Genomic DNA, 13,922 nt, shown 5'->3' on the forward strand with positions numbered 1-13,922 from the left:
GAAGGGAGGGAGGGAGGGAGGGAGGGAGGGAAGGAGGGAAGGAGGGAAGAAAGAAAGAAAGAAAGAAAGAAAGAAAGAAAGAAAGAAAGAAAGAAAGATCATTTTCACTAAAAGTCTAATAACAAAGCTTAGAAGCACATCATAAAATTGAGTAGTGGATATTAAGAGTTTATACCTGGGGGCAGGTGAGATGGCTCTATGGGTTAAAAGGCATTTGTCACCAAGCCTGATGACTCATCCATACGGTAAAAAAGACCAACTTCTAAGTTGTCATCTGATAGCCACATTTATGTGCACAAACATACACAATTTAAAAAAAAAAAAGTTTAAAACAAACAAAAAACAGGCTAAGGGACATAGCTAGTTCTGTTAGTAAAGTGCTTGCCTAGTATATCTGAGGCCCTAAATTGAGCATGGTAACACGCACTGATCTCAGCACATGATCTCAGCACTGAGAATGTGGAGACAGAAAGATCAGAAGTTCAAAGTCGGGGCTGGAGAGATGGCTCAGTGGTTAAGAGCATTGACTGCTCTTCCAGAGGTCCTGAATTCAATTCCCAGCAACTACATGGTGGCTCACAACCATCTGTAATGGGATCTGATGCCTTCTTCTGGTGTCTCTGAAGACAGATACAGTGTACTCGTCATATATATAAAAAATACATAAATAAAATCTTTTTAAAAATACATTTTTAAAAAAAAGAAGTTTAAAGTCATTCTACATAGCAAGTTTGAGGCAAGCCTGGGCTACACAAGTCTCTATTTCAAAAAAAAAATTTTAAAGAAAATACCTGATTGATTAATTTAAAGCAACTTATTACCACATATCTGAGAGGAGGTTTTGTTTTTTGTTTTTTGTTTTTTTCCTACTGTTACAAATTAACTTCACTGCTTCCAAAAAAAAGTCCTGAAAGCCAGGCTGGTTGACACAGGTCTGTAATCCTAACAGTCAAGGTGCTGAGGCAGGATGCCCACAAGTTCCAAGCCTGTCTGAGTGACATGGTGAGACCGTTCCCGACAAAGCAAACACCTCCACTAGAAGAGCTCCAGATGGCTCAGTGGTTAGGAGCACGTGCTGCTCTTGCAGAGGATGCAGGCTCTGCTCCTAGGCAGCTCACAGCCAAATGACCACCAGAGAACTCCAAGTCCAGGAGACCCAACACTCTCTTAGCATCTATGGACAGCTCACAGGTGTGATACATTCATACACAGGTACAGAAAAAGAAACAGTTTTGAAAAAACTCAACCAGTGGGAGCATCTCTACAAAACAGGCAGGATATGTATTTGGCTTTCTAGAACAATCAGTCATCCTAGCAATACAAACATGAAGGTAAACAAACAACTACCCACACACCTTCTTCTAAAGTAATTTTCTATTATAATTTCAGATTAGGGGAAAAAAAATGTCCCAGGCACAGTCTTGTGCTTTTTAAAGCTTCAAGTACTTTGCAAGTAGTAAATTTAAAAGTCTGAAACACACTCTCGTCAGCATTACAACAACGCTCCATTATCCACTTTTGGATGCTGTCTCCAGATAATTTTTAATCCCCGCCTGACTTTTCCTTACCAACAAGAACTTGGATACCATCTTTACCCTGCCTGCCCCCATTACTTGCTTGTGCTTAGGGAATTATAATTACAGTGATCCCGCCTCTCAGAACATCCGCAAAGCACAAAGCCTCTTTGTAGGATTTCGGGAAGGGTGTGCTCTCCCGGCTCTCAGGAGGAGGATGAGTGGCAGCTGAGGAAGGAGAGCTGCGGCTGCTGTGGTGGGCTCAGTTTGGCCTGGTACTACTCCCAGGGGTTTTCTCTTCTGTGCCCCACAGCGCTTTCTCTCTTTCTTTTCTTTTGTTGTTGTTGGTGGTGGTTTTTGTTTTGTTTTGTTTTTTCGAGACAGGGTTTCTCTGTGTAGCCCTGGCTGTCCTGGAACTCACTCTATTGACCAGGCTGGTCTCGAACTCAGAAATCCACCTGCCTCTGCCTCCCAAGTGCTGGGATTAAAGGCGTGCGCCACCACTGCCGGGCTCTCTTTTCCTTTTTGAGAGAAACTCTTGCTAGGTAGTTCTGGCTGACCTGATAATACTCACTATGCAGTCTAGACTAGCCTCAAACTCGCAGCAATCCTCCTGTCTTACTCAGCCACACTCAGCCTTTGGGGTTTTCCTCCCTGCTCGGCCTCTGTACTCCCTGCATGGGAATAAGGGAGAGCAGAGTCCATCCTGACACAGGCACAATCACTAAGCCCAGAGTGGCCAGGAGCAGAGAGACTAGAGAAGGGGGACAGCAGGTGAACCTGCCCTGCAATGCACTCCTGGCCCCTCTGGAACCTCAGCAACAGCTGGCAGCCAAGGCCCTCACTCCAGGGAATCAGTGCTCGTTCAGCCTGGGCTTTACCATCACTACTGGGAGATGCCCACATATGTATAGAAGCAGCGTGAGAATTTAGGGAGGACACAAACTTAGTTTTTATTTTAAGCAAGATAACCCAAAAGCCAAACAAAGAGTCAAACAAAAATAGGTTTTTGTTAATCACAAGCATCTCAAATTAGTGAAGGCAACTGAAATGAAACGTGGTTTACTTCAGCCTACCCACCCTTGACGCTAAAAGGCACTAAAGCAGAATGAGACAGGAACCATCTCTTCTTCAACTCTAGGAACACACAAAGCCCACGCAGAACACACCCGCCACCTGGCTACTCTTCCTTTCATACACACATACGTATCTTCCTCTTACCACTTTTCTCCATTTGTCTCAACAAAAGCCAACACACACGCATTTTCACTCCTTTATTTCTACACATATTTTACCACAAAAGCAGAAAATACAGAAACAGTCCTCTGCGTTCTAGCTTGCTCTAAACAGAACACAGTGAAGCCCCATCACCCTATACCTGCCCCTCATCACCTCAGTCTCCATTCTACCCCAAATAGCACTCCTATCCAGTTAAGGAAACAAGAAAGGAAACAGTCCCATCACTTTGGATGAGGTCTACAGTTAAGATCTGTAGATCCTCCTTGTGTGGGCATGAGGCCATTTTATGTTCATTAAACATTACTATTTACATATAATTTCTTCAAAATTTCCTTGCAGACATCAACAAATACACAATGGGCTTTTCTCTCCGCCACCTCATTCATGTTTTGAAATAATAAAAAGGACAACAGAGCCCACTTCACATGCAGCTCTCCTCCAGCCGCAGGAGTATCACTTGACCATGACAACCGTTCTGGAAAGCACTCTGCCATCATTTGCAAAGGCAGTCAGTCTATCCTTGGTACATAGTACTCCTTTCTCTCCCCAAGAAAAAACTGAAACAGCAGGAAGCACGAACAGTGACTTAATGGGAAATAAATGGGTACTTTTCAAATTGGCTAACAAGCCTCTGGTCTCAGAAATTCAGGAACGCTACGCTAGTATGAATGAAAAACTGAGATAGAAAAATAACATTCTATGTCCCAAAGTGACCGCTGCAAGAACCTAAGAGCAAGCATGGGATGCGGCTATGTTCTCACCTTCGTTTACCAGTGCTGCTGTCTTTCTTAGATTTCTCTCATTATGTTTTTCCGTAAACCATTTCCTGATTATTCTGTATTATTTCTCTAGTCTCATAATAAGTTTATCACATAAAGCTGAAATCTTTGATTAGGGTTAATGTAGTGTTAAAAAGGCAGGACTGAAATCCTTTTAAGGATAAATTCAGGTGGAGAGCCAGGAATGTGTGTCAGTGGTAAACTTAACAGTTTGAGACTCTAGGTTCAACTCTCGGAACTACCAAACCGAGGACTGGGGATATAACTAAATTGGCAGAACATCTGCCAAGCATACATAAAGCCCTGTATCTGATGCCCAGCACAAGTGAAAGCAGAACTATAATCCCAGCACTCAGGTGGCACAGGACGATCAGAAGCTCAAGGCCAGGCCAGACTCTGAGACAAACCTGAGAAACGTGAAACCCTGGCTCAAAACTGCAAACAAGAAAGACTCACACAGCAAATTCTTCTAGAGCCTCAAGCCCAGCACCAAGCTGGCCTTTAATCCAGACTCAGAGTTAAGTGTGGAGGACACAGTGGTCACTGCTGGACCCAGGGGCCCGGAGCTGGCAGGCCAGGCTAGTTAATACTCCAGTGTGAGACTGAGAAACATGGCCCCTTCTTAGGGTATGGAGTGTCTTTTTTTTTTTTTTTAACTTGTTGTTTTTTACCTGTGGAAGCCTGAGAAGAACCTGCAGGCGTTGGTTCTCTCCTACCATGTGGGTCTCAGGGATCAAACTAAGGCTACTGGACGTGATGGCAAACAACGCCATCCACTGAGCCATTGTGCCAGCCCTTAGCTGCTCATCCTGACAAAAGGTTCCACCCTCAGCTCTACCTGAAATAGCTGGTCTATTCTGGAGATCATGTATGTAGTCCTATATAGCAGTCTTGCTTAAAATTAACTAAAAAAAAAAAAAAAAAAATAGAACCTCCTGGAGCCATGCTGCACTTCTAAAACGAACCCATCAGAAAGCACCTCAACAAAAACAGGCATTTCACAGAATTCAACATCAGAAACTGTCACCTTTAATATAAAATCCTTAAATGAATCAAGACTAAAAGTCTACCATTTAAGGAAAACTAGTAAATTTGAGAGAGGAAACTTCTAAGTCAAGGGGTAAGCAATCATTTCCTAATACCCAAAACTTCTCTCATGGTTTCAAACACTGAAGCTCAAATGCAGATAATAAGCCAAAACACTACAGGAACCTCCATTATCTGAGAGGATAAACCAATGTGCTCTTAAGAAAGGCGTGAGGGAGACTTAAGAGCCACTCAATCAGGTAAAGGTACTGTGGTAACCTCCGTGGAACCCCTGGGACCTGCATCCACCCCACGCACAAAGTAAATAAATGTGAAAAGAAAAGGGGGCCTGAGGGCCGGAGCGCGGCCAGTGACAGAGTGCATGCTTATTAGCATGGGCAGGGCTGAGACCAACCCCCCAGGCCCTCCTAAACTACACACATTTACCATTTGAGGCTTGCTTTCTGTTAGCCCTCTTGTTATTCTTCTCCCAACTATAAAAAGACAGAGCTGACAATGAGGTAGAAGCCTGTATATTTTGATAAAAAGTCCTCTTGTGAGCCCCTTATCCACCTGCCCTGAAATAAGAGGAACTGGCCATCTGGATTAAGATGGGCATGGCCAATCAGGTATGCATACCTAAAATCCTAGCACTAGGGAATTGAAGCAAGAAAATCTGTAGTTCGTGACCAGCCTCAGCTACAAAGAAAACTGGAAGCCAACCTGAGCTACATGAGACCCTGTCACACAAAAAAATAGCAAGAATATTGGGGACATAGCTTATTTGGTTAAGTATCTGCCTACATGCACCAAGCACCAACACAGCATAAAATGGATTTGGTGCAGGCCTAGAATCCCAGCACCCCCACCATTCAAGTGTAAGCAAAAAGACTAGAAGTTCAAGGTCATCCTCAGCTGCAAAACAAGTTCAGTGCTAGCCCGAAACACGTGAGACTACCTCTAGAAGAAAGTGGGTTAAAGAACAGGCTATGGTTAATGGCATTCAATCCCACCCTTAGCAGTTTCCTTTTCTTTATTTATTTCCTTTTTTTTTTTTTTTCCTCTCTGCTCTGGCTGACCTGGAACTCATTCTGTAGACCAGGCTGGCTTCAAACTCACACAGATCCACCTGCCTCTGCCTCCCAAGTGCTGGGAATAAAGGTGTGAGCCACCACTGTAATGAGTGTGTGTGCGTGTGTGTGTATGGTATGCATGCCCACATATACATGTTCCAATGGCGGGAATGCAGGTATGTCCAAGTGTGAATGCACTCATATGGCAGACAGAGGTTGGCACTGTGTGTCTTCTTACATCACTCTCCACCTTGGGTCTCTCACTTGAACCTAAAGCCTGACAATCTGGCTAATCTAGCTAGCCAGCTTATTTGGGGCATCCTCTCTCTCTAACTCCCAAGCACTGGGATTATAGGCAGCTGCCTGTCATTTACCTAGTGCAAAGGATCTGAACTGTGGTCTCCAGGCTTGCTCAGCAAGCACTTTACCCATAAGCCATTTCCCAAGCAGCTCCCTTGCCATTCCTTTATGCTCCACAAAGGAAGGAAGTATTTTGATGGCCTATGCCTGTACTCAGAAGCTTGTGGCATGGACATGGAGAGGAAGGCTGGCCTGAACTGAAAGGACCCGGTCTCAAAGTGATAAATATCACATGGTTCAAATCATACCCAGTCATGGAGCAGGAACAAAGCACAGCCTGGGGAAGGGCCTGGAGGTTGGGCTCTGGCAAATCTGAAACACGGCCTCAAACTCTAGCCGAGTGAGCCCTTGACTCGGGTGGCTGGGCCCATGATCTACCTGGTAAGTCAGAATGTGCCGGAGCAGTGTCATCTTTGACAAAGCTCCAACTGCTGATCTAGGTCCTCTAGAAGATTTAGAGAATCCTCTATGTTCTCCAGAATAAAATAAATTCCAAAATAGAAATTACCCATGGCTAGAAAAAAGGCTCAGCAGTTGAGCACTATCCACGCTTCCCAGAACTCACGTAGCTCCTTACAACAAAACTACAGTTCCAGGGGATGCAATGCCCTCTTCTAGCCCTAGGCACCAGATATGCTATGCTATACAGTCATTCATGCAGACTAAACACCCATACTTATAAATTTTTAAATTAAAAATAATAACAAACTTTTTTCTCTTTACTCACAGCAAAACTAGGTTACAGGTCAGAAAAAGTAAAAAAAAGAAGCCTGGGGCCTGGGGCCTAACAGACTACCCTGGAGTAGATGCTGTAGTTACAGATCCAGCACTATATAGGACAAAACTTCAAATGTTCTATAAACAAGAAAATGAGAGACATCTGAGAAATATTTCAGACATCTGAGAAATATTTCAGACATCTGAAAAATATTTAGAATAATATATGAATAATATATTTAATCTCTGTAACTCACATCCAACACTAACAAATCTTAATTTGCAATTTCCTGATCTGAATTTAAGTAATATTAAGTTCAATTAGAGCCCTTTGCATACCAGTCTTATCCCATGCTCCACCTTCTCTACCCAGAGATAAGTACTACTTGTGAATTTTTGTAGTTCCGACACATGTGTTTACATTACTATGTATGTATATAACCACAAATAGTTTTGAGTTTTCAAAATACACAAGTGGAAAATTTCTGTAAAAATTCTTCTGGGATTTGCCCTCCCAAAACATATCAGGTTTTTAATATATATCCATTTTTGATGCATTAGCTATAATTTACTGAGGTGGCAGGTTGAGATAAGTTTTTTAGTTGCCTGTGCTGGCCTTGAACTTGTTCCACCTCCAAACTATTAGAATTACAGGTATGTGACACCATTGATGCTTTTATTTATGTCCTCGAAAAGCTGTAAGCTGTAATAGTCAGCTGTGTGGGGGCCCTGGGCGTGTGTGTTCAGTGTACAAATGATTGCAGTGTTCACAGGTACTCCTGCACACACCTACTCATGTGGATGCGAGAGGCAGTTTAGGCATCTTTCTCTACCACTATTCACCTTATTTTCTTGAGGCTGAGTCTCTCACTGACTGTAGCTATTAAATCTACAGGGTGCAGCTGCCTCCACACTACCCCGCAAGACGAGGGTTGAAGGCAAACACTGCCACAGCTGACTTTGGGTCTTCATGCTTTCATAGAAAGCACTTCACCTAGTAAGCCGTCTCTTCAGACTGTGCAAGGGGTCTCTCTAAAAGTTTATATGGCCCTACTGGTGCCATATATGAGCTGGAATTATTTATATATTTTTTTTATTTTATGTGCATTGATGTTTTGTCTGTATATATGTCTGTGTGAGGGTGTCAGATCCTGGAGTTACACACAGTTGTGAGCTGCCGTGTGGGTGCTGGGATTTGAACCCAGGGCCTCTGGAAGAACGGTGTTCTTACTCGCTGACCCTTCTCTCCAGCCCCTGGAATAGGATTCTTGTACTTCTCTTGTATTTATTATTGTCTTTACACATTTTAGATAGATAGGTACGTCAACCAGCTTTTAACTAGCTATTTGCTACTACTACTCTCCAAGGTGGTTGCACACATTTCCATTCCCATCAACAGTATATAAAAGTACAGTTTATTAATCCTAGCAGTCAAGTCAGGAATTAGGGAAGGTGCATCTCTGTGAGTTCAAGGCCAACTTGGTCTAAGACTACACAGTAGGGCCCTGTTTTTAAAAGTATTTCCCATCCCCCACAGGGCTAGAGCTATAGTTCTGTGACAGAGGACTTACTTAGCACATAGGAGGCTGGGTCCTACCCTTAGCACAACAACAAAGCAACAGAAGTTTATTATTTCTCTACAATCTTACTAATGCTCACCAGAACATTTAAGTTCTGCCTGGCTGACAGGAATGAAATAGTATATATTGCTGTTCAATTTACATTTGTCTGATTACAAGTCTTTGACAAATATATATATACATATATATACACACATATACATATACATACACACATATAGGTGGACATACATGCTAAATGTGTTTCTTATAGTCACAGTTTGTTTGTACTATTAGGAATAAAACCCAGGGCCTGAAAGGTACTAGACAAGCACTCTCCCTTCTATTACACTTCAAAACAGGATTTTGAGGCTCAGCAGTTATGATCATTGGCTACACTTGAAAAGGGCCCAGGCTCAGACCCTAGCACCCAAATGAAGGCTCACAACAGCCTGTAACTGGACTTCCAGAGTTTCTGATACTCTGTTCTGGCCTTCATGCGATGCACATACATAAACACCTGCAGACAAAACGCTCACACATGTAAAATAAACCTATTAACCAGGTGTGGCAGCACAAGTCTTTTTAGTCCCACCACTCAGGAGGCAGAGGTAGGTGGATCTGTGAGTTCGATGCCAGCCTGGTCTACAATGCAAGTCCAGGACAGCTAGGGAAGGCTTAGAAAAACCCTATCTTGAAAACACACAAATAAGTAGATAAATCTTTAAACACATACACACACACACACACATGCAAACATGCAAATCTATAACAAAATCCTAGGATTTTTCCTAAATTGACCAGGCTTCCCACTTGCTGTGGTGACCAGCTGGCCTGAAACTCTTAATCCCTCTACCTCAGTCTTCCTAGTGCTGGGACCACAGCCCCAAAGCAGCCTTCCAACAGCACCCAAGATGGAAAGCTCAGGTCCAATGCAGGCCAGTAAAGAAACAGCTGACTTTAAGGAATCAATCTGGAGAAAAGGCCTTAATTAATTCACTTGCTAATTAGTCTTTCTCTTCCTTCTTTTGTCAAGCCTTACTTTCAAGACAATACCTTAGGCACTATGGGGTCTGTATCCTTAGGGGTGAGAATGAAGAAAGTAGCTTCTAGGACAGCTGCTCTTCCTCAGAGAATTCTCCAAGTGTTAAGTCCAGACCATCTAGAAAAGGCTCGGATGGCCCTTTTTAAGGGCAGCATGAGTCTATAATATTACAACTGTCCTTACTCAAAAAAAAAAAAAAAAAAACCCAACCACAAAATTATGTCAGACCCATAGGAAAACTCTATATTGTAGACAGCGCTCAGCTTGAAGAGGCTCACTTCAAACTTACCCTATTTGTTTTGCTTCCCTTTTGGAAGCATCCCAGTCTTTTTCTCTAAGCTATCTGCCCTCCTCCCTCCCCTTCAGCAATCCCTTTATCTCCCTTCCCCCACAATAACTACATACCCTCTCTTTTTCCCCATTCCACAGCTTCTACTGATCTTTCCTCATTGCCTGCTATCCATCCATTGCTTTCTCCTCTGGAAATAATTATTATCCCCTCGCCTTCTCTAAGATGCACGCAGAGTAAAAGCAACTCGCCTAATGACCCCAAGAAAGAATGGATTCCTCCTGAATTGTAAAGCAGGCAGGAGGGTGAGTTGTCCTAACCCTCCCAACTTCCTTCTCCCTTCTAGGACAGCTGCTCTTCCTCAGAGAATTCTCCAAGTGTGTTAGTTAAGTCCAGACCATCTAGAAAAGGCTCGGATGGCCTTCTGTCGCATGCATGCTTTTACCAGGACCAGTTATGTATTTCTGTTCCGGGCATAAACAAAACTCGGGCAATTTCCTGGAAAAAGACACTGTATGAACAGGCCTCCTTCCCTTTCATTCCCGCTGGGCTGGCTTCGCCTAGGCAGTAGTGAGAAGGATGACCTGGAGAGGACCAAACGGTCCCCGAGTCAAGTTTCCAAAGCTCTACTCCACTACCTCAATAAAACCCTCTCGGAGCACATCCCCCTCCCCGCCCCCGGCAGGAGTCCTGCTCGCTCCAGCTCCCTAAATCGGCTCCCCAGGGCACTAAGCTCCCGAGGCAGCTCCTGTTTCTCCTTCCTACCTGTCCTGGTCAGCTTAGCATAGGTTAGCTACCCTGGTGGGTGTGCCAGGGCGCAGGCCCCAACCCCCTTCTTCCTACCACTCCAGACTCAGGGGCTGGGGACTCTGCCTCCTCCTCCCAGCCCCCTCGGCTGACGGCCCGCGCCAGCTCCAGGGTGGCCCTGGTTCTCAGCCAAGACACGACTCTAGCTGGCTTTGTGACCTTGGGCAAGTCACTTCCCCCGGTAAGCCTCAGTTTCCTCCCCGGCAGAGCCGATTCCTCACGAGGTCCTGCCCTGCCCACCCCGCAGGAAGGGGCTGCCCAGCGGGTGCGAAAACGCTTTGTGAGGCGCTCTGCCCGGCGGAGGAGCAGGGCTCCCGGGGTCTCCCGGGCTGGACAAAGCTGTGGCGGGCAAGGCTCCTCCCTCTCCGCGGGACCCCTTGCCCCGGACTGACCCTCACCCCTCCCCGCACAGCCCGCCCCGCCCCGCCTCGCCGGCAGACCCCGTACCTGCTCCGGGCGCTCTGCCGCAGGCACCGACACCCTGCGCCCCGCTCCGAAGAGGCCCGTGGCCCGGAGGGCTAAGGCGGCCGGCGGTGATGGGCTCGGGCCGGGGCGGCGGCGGTGGCGGCGGGGGGCGCGGGCGGCGGGGGGGCCCGAGCTCGGCGGGCCCCGGCCTGGGAGACGACGACCGAGGCTGGAAGTGCGCGGCGGCGGCGGCTGAGGCGGCGGCGGCGGCGGCGACCGCGACCGCGGCGGCGGCGCTTCCGCTCATGGCGGGGCCGCGGGCAGCGGCTCGGACTGCGACTCGACTCCGGCGCGGCGGGCGCTGGCTGGGCCCGGACCGGCGGCGAAGGAGGCTGTGGCGGCGACGGAGGCGGCTCCCGGCGGGCCAGGAGGCGGAGCCGAGCCGCGGCGGCGGCGGCGGCGGAGGGGGCGGGGACGCCGGGGGGCGGGGAGACCGCGCCGCGCCGCCAATGAGCGCTGGGCTCCGGGCCTTGGCTCCCGGGCGGCGTCTAGGGGGATCCTCGGCAGCCGCGGCCCGCCCAAGCGGGGAGGCCCGGGCCAAAGCTCTCGGCATCTGCGCCCCAGCCCGGTGCTGCCCCGCCCCCGGCCCGCCTCCGGGGCGCGGCCGCGGCCCTCGGGGGCCAGGCCGACCGCTGCGCAGGCCCAGCCGCTCTGCCGCCTCGGGCGGTGTCTGCGCCGGGGAGTGTTCCCCGGTCCGCCCCGGTTAGCCTCAGCCTGCCAGGCGTTCCACTGCCTTCTCTGCGCCTGCCTGCCTGCCTGCTTCCTGCCTCTGCCCCCTGCACGTCGGTCCTCCCTCCCAGTTGTCTCCTCAAAGTTTGTGCCTTTGAGACACTTAGAAAAGAAACTCTCCCTTCGCTTCTGAGGCTGATTGGTGATAGATCAGTCTCCGCGGAGCCCTAGAGAACCGCAGAGGCGGAGACGCAAGAGTTGGAGATGAACGAGCGCCCTTCCCTGAGTCCTGGAGACCCATCTTGAATTCCCAGCAGAAGCCAGTCCGACTCAGTGGTGGTCCTCGCCCCCGTCTCCGACTTTCTCTTCCTCTTTCTCACTTTAAATACCCTTGTCGGGAAAGCCCTGACAGGAAGCCGTCCAGGCAACTGGACCTAATCTCAGAAGAGGAAGAGGCTTCGAAGTGAGGAAACATTTGGGGCTGTACTGAAGGCTTTCCTATTATTTGGGGAAGATTTCTGAGGATTCAAAACACCATCACCCCCCCTCCCGGTCTGCCCTCTTTTCTCAAATGCGATGTTGGCGGCTGAACCGATTATCTTCCCATCATTCTCTGGCTCTCGTTATCCGTGGAAGAGCAAAATAAACTCAACCATGTGCTGAGTGTCTCTAAGTACAGGCATGTGGGTAAAGGTGCAGCTAAGCTGCTGGCTAAATTGTTTTAATAAAAATTAGCCTCAGCTTTTTCCCTGCACCATGCAAAGAAAGACTGGGAGGGCAAAGCAGACGATCTTTGGCAACAGACATTTCCAAGTCCGCAGTTGGCACTAGGTGATGCATTGTCTTTCATCTATCCGGTCATTAGCGGTGCTCCGACGATAATAACGATATTGTCCAGGCCTTCAGAGAGCTTGCAATCTCCTTGGAGGTCAGAGAATCTTAGAAGTTATGGATGATAATTGCATCAGAGGTCATTCTTGGTCACTTAAGATATTTGTAGCCAAATTTCTGAGCTACACAGAACCTGTCTCAAAAAACAAACAAACACACACACACACAACAACAACAACAACAACAAACCTTTTAAAGATCTTAAGGATGAGTAGTTCACCAAGAAGGACAGCTCGGGGAAGCTGTACTGAAACACAGTGAGATTATCTTTGACCAAAGGACCTAAATTTTCCTGCATTTCATCCCTGAGTCTCTTGTCTCAGGAGAGTCAGATAATGTATTTTCAGGCTGGGGCCTCCATCCTAATAAGGCCACTGAAGAACATCTGTAAACCACTGTCCAGAGGTTTCATGAATCTCAGCCATCTTGAACACAGTTTACTCTGTTTTTGTTGTTGTTTTGTTTGTTTTTCAAGACAGGGTTTCCTCTGTGTAGCCCTGACTGTCCTGGAACTCAGGCTGTAGACCAGGCTGGCCTTGAACTCATCTGTCTGCCTCTGTATCCTGACTGAGTGCTGTGACTTAAAGGCGTGAGCCACCACCACCCAGCCAGGTTAGTCTCTTTTTATCCCCACAGTCAACACCCCAGAGTCATCTCTTACAGCTCCAAGCTAGAGCAAATGTCTTAAGTGACAAACCCTAAAGAGAAAGAACAGACTAGCAGTGTAGTCTAGTCAGCCCAAAGAACCCATCAAAGGATGCCTTGAGACCAGGAAGAAATGAGAGAGGGCCCAAAAGCCCTGAGTCATCACCACACTCCCTAAGACATCATGAAAGCACAGTCTCCTGCCTGCTGTAGCCCACTGGCCATTCCCCATTGGTGATTAGTGAGAGAGACTAAATCTATGGGTGTAGAGAACCCGCAGGTGTAAGAGATCAATAGGGTTTGATCACTAAGGAGGTGCTGCAGAGGTCAGAAGGAAGAAAAGATTGTGAGGAGATCAAACTGGGAAGTTGATCTTTTGGTTATTTTGTTTGTTTGTTTCAGCGCTGAGGACTGAACCCATGACCTTGCATTTGCTGTGCTAGCTCTCTACCACAGAGCTAAACCTCCAACCCCCAAACTGGGGAGTTGAAATGCTGGATATGTACACAGTGCAGCATTATTCATCTGTAAAGAACAACAGAAGCTCACCGTGTGCAGCTAAAGAAGTGGATCTGGAAGACATCGTGTTGAGACAAGTACTACATGCTCCTCTCACGTGCAAAACGTTTTACAACATAAACCCCATAGGCTGTGGAGATGGACAAACCCCACAACCAAAGCACTATCCCCCGAGGGCCCAGGTGAAAGGACAGAATTGGCTCCAGCAAGTTGTCCTCTGAGTTCCACACAGCCTTCATGGTGTGCACTCACGCCACCCCCCAACCCACCCACCCCCACAAACACCTAAATGTAATAATTTTTTAATAAAAAATGAGGCCGGGCG

General features: G+C 47.2%; 1 protein-coding gene across 1 annotated transcript in view; it reads right to left on the bottom strand.

Moving 5' to 3' along the window:
• Rnf38 (ring finger protein 38) overlaps positions 1-10,928 on the bottom strand; it is a 109,261-nt gene extending 98,333 nt beyond the window's left edge. The window contains exon 1 of the mRNA XM_021159943.2: positions 10,856-10,928. The gene's annotated coding sequence lies outside the window, so the exon portion shown is untranslated. The remainder of the gene's footprint in view (positions 1-10,855) is intronic.
• Between the last annotated feature and the right edge of the window lie 2,994 nt (positions 10,929-13,922).

The sequence above is a fragment of the Mus caroli genome, chromosome 4 (assembly GCF_900094665.2).
Source record: "Mus caroli chromosome 4, CAROLI_EIJ_v1.1, whole genome shotgun sequence".
Taxonomy (NCBI): domain Eukaryota; kingdom Metazoa; phylum Chordata; class Mammalia; order Rodentia; family Muridae; genus Mus; species Mus caroli.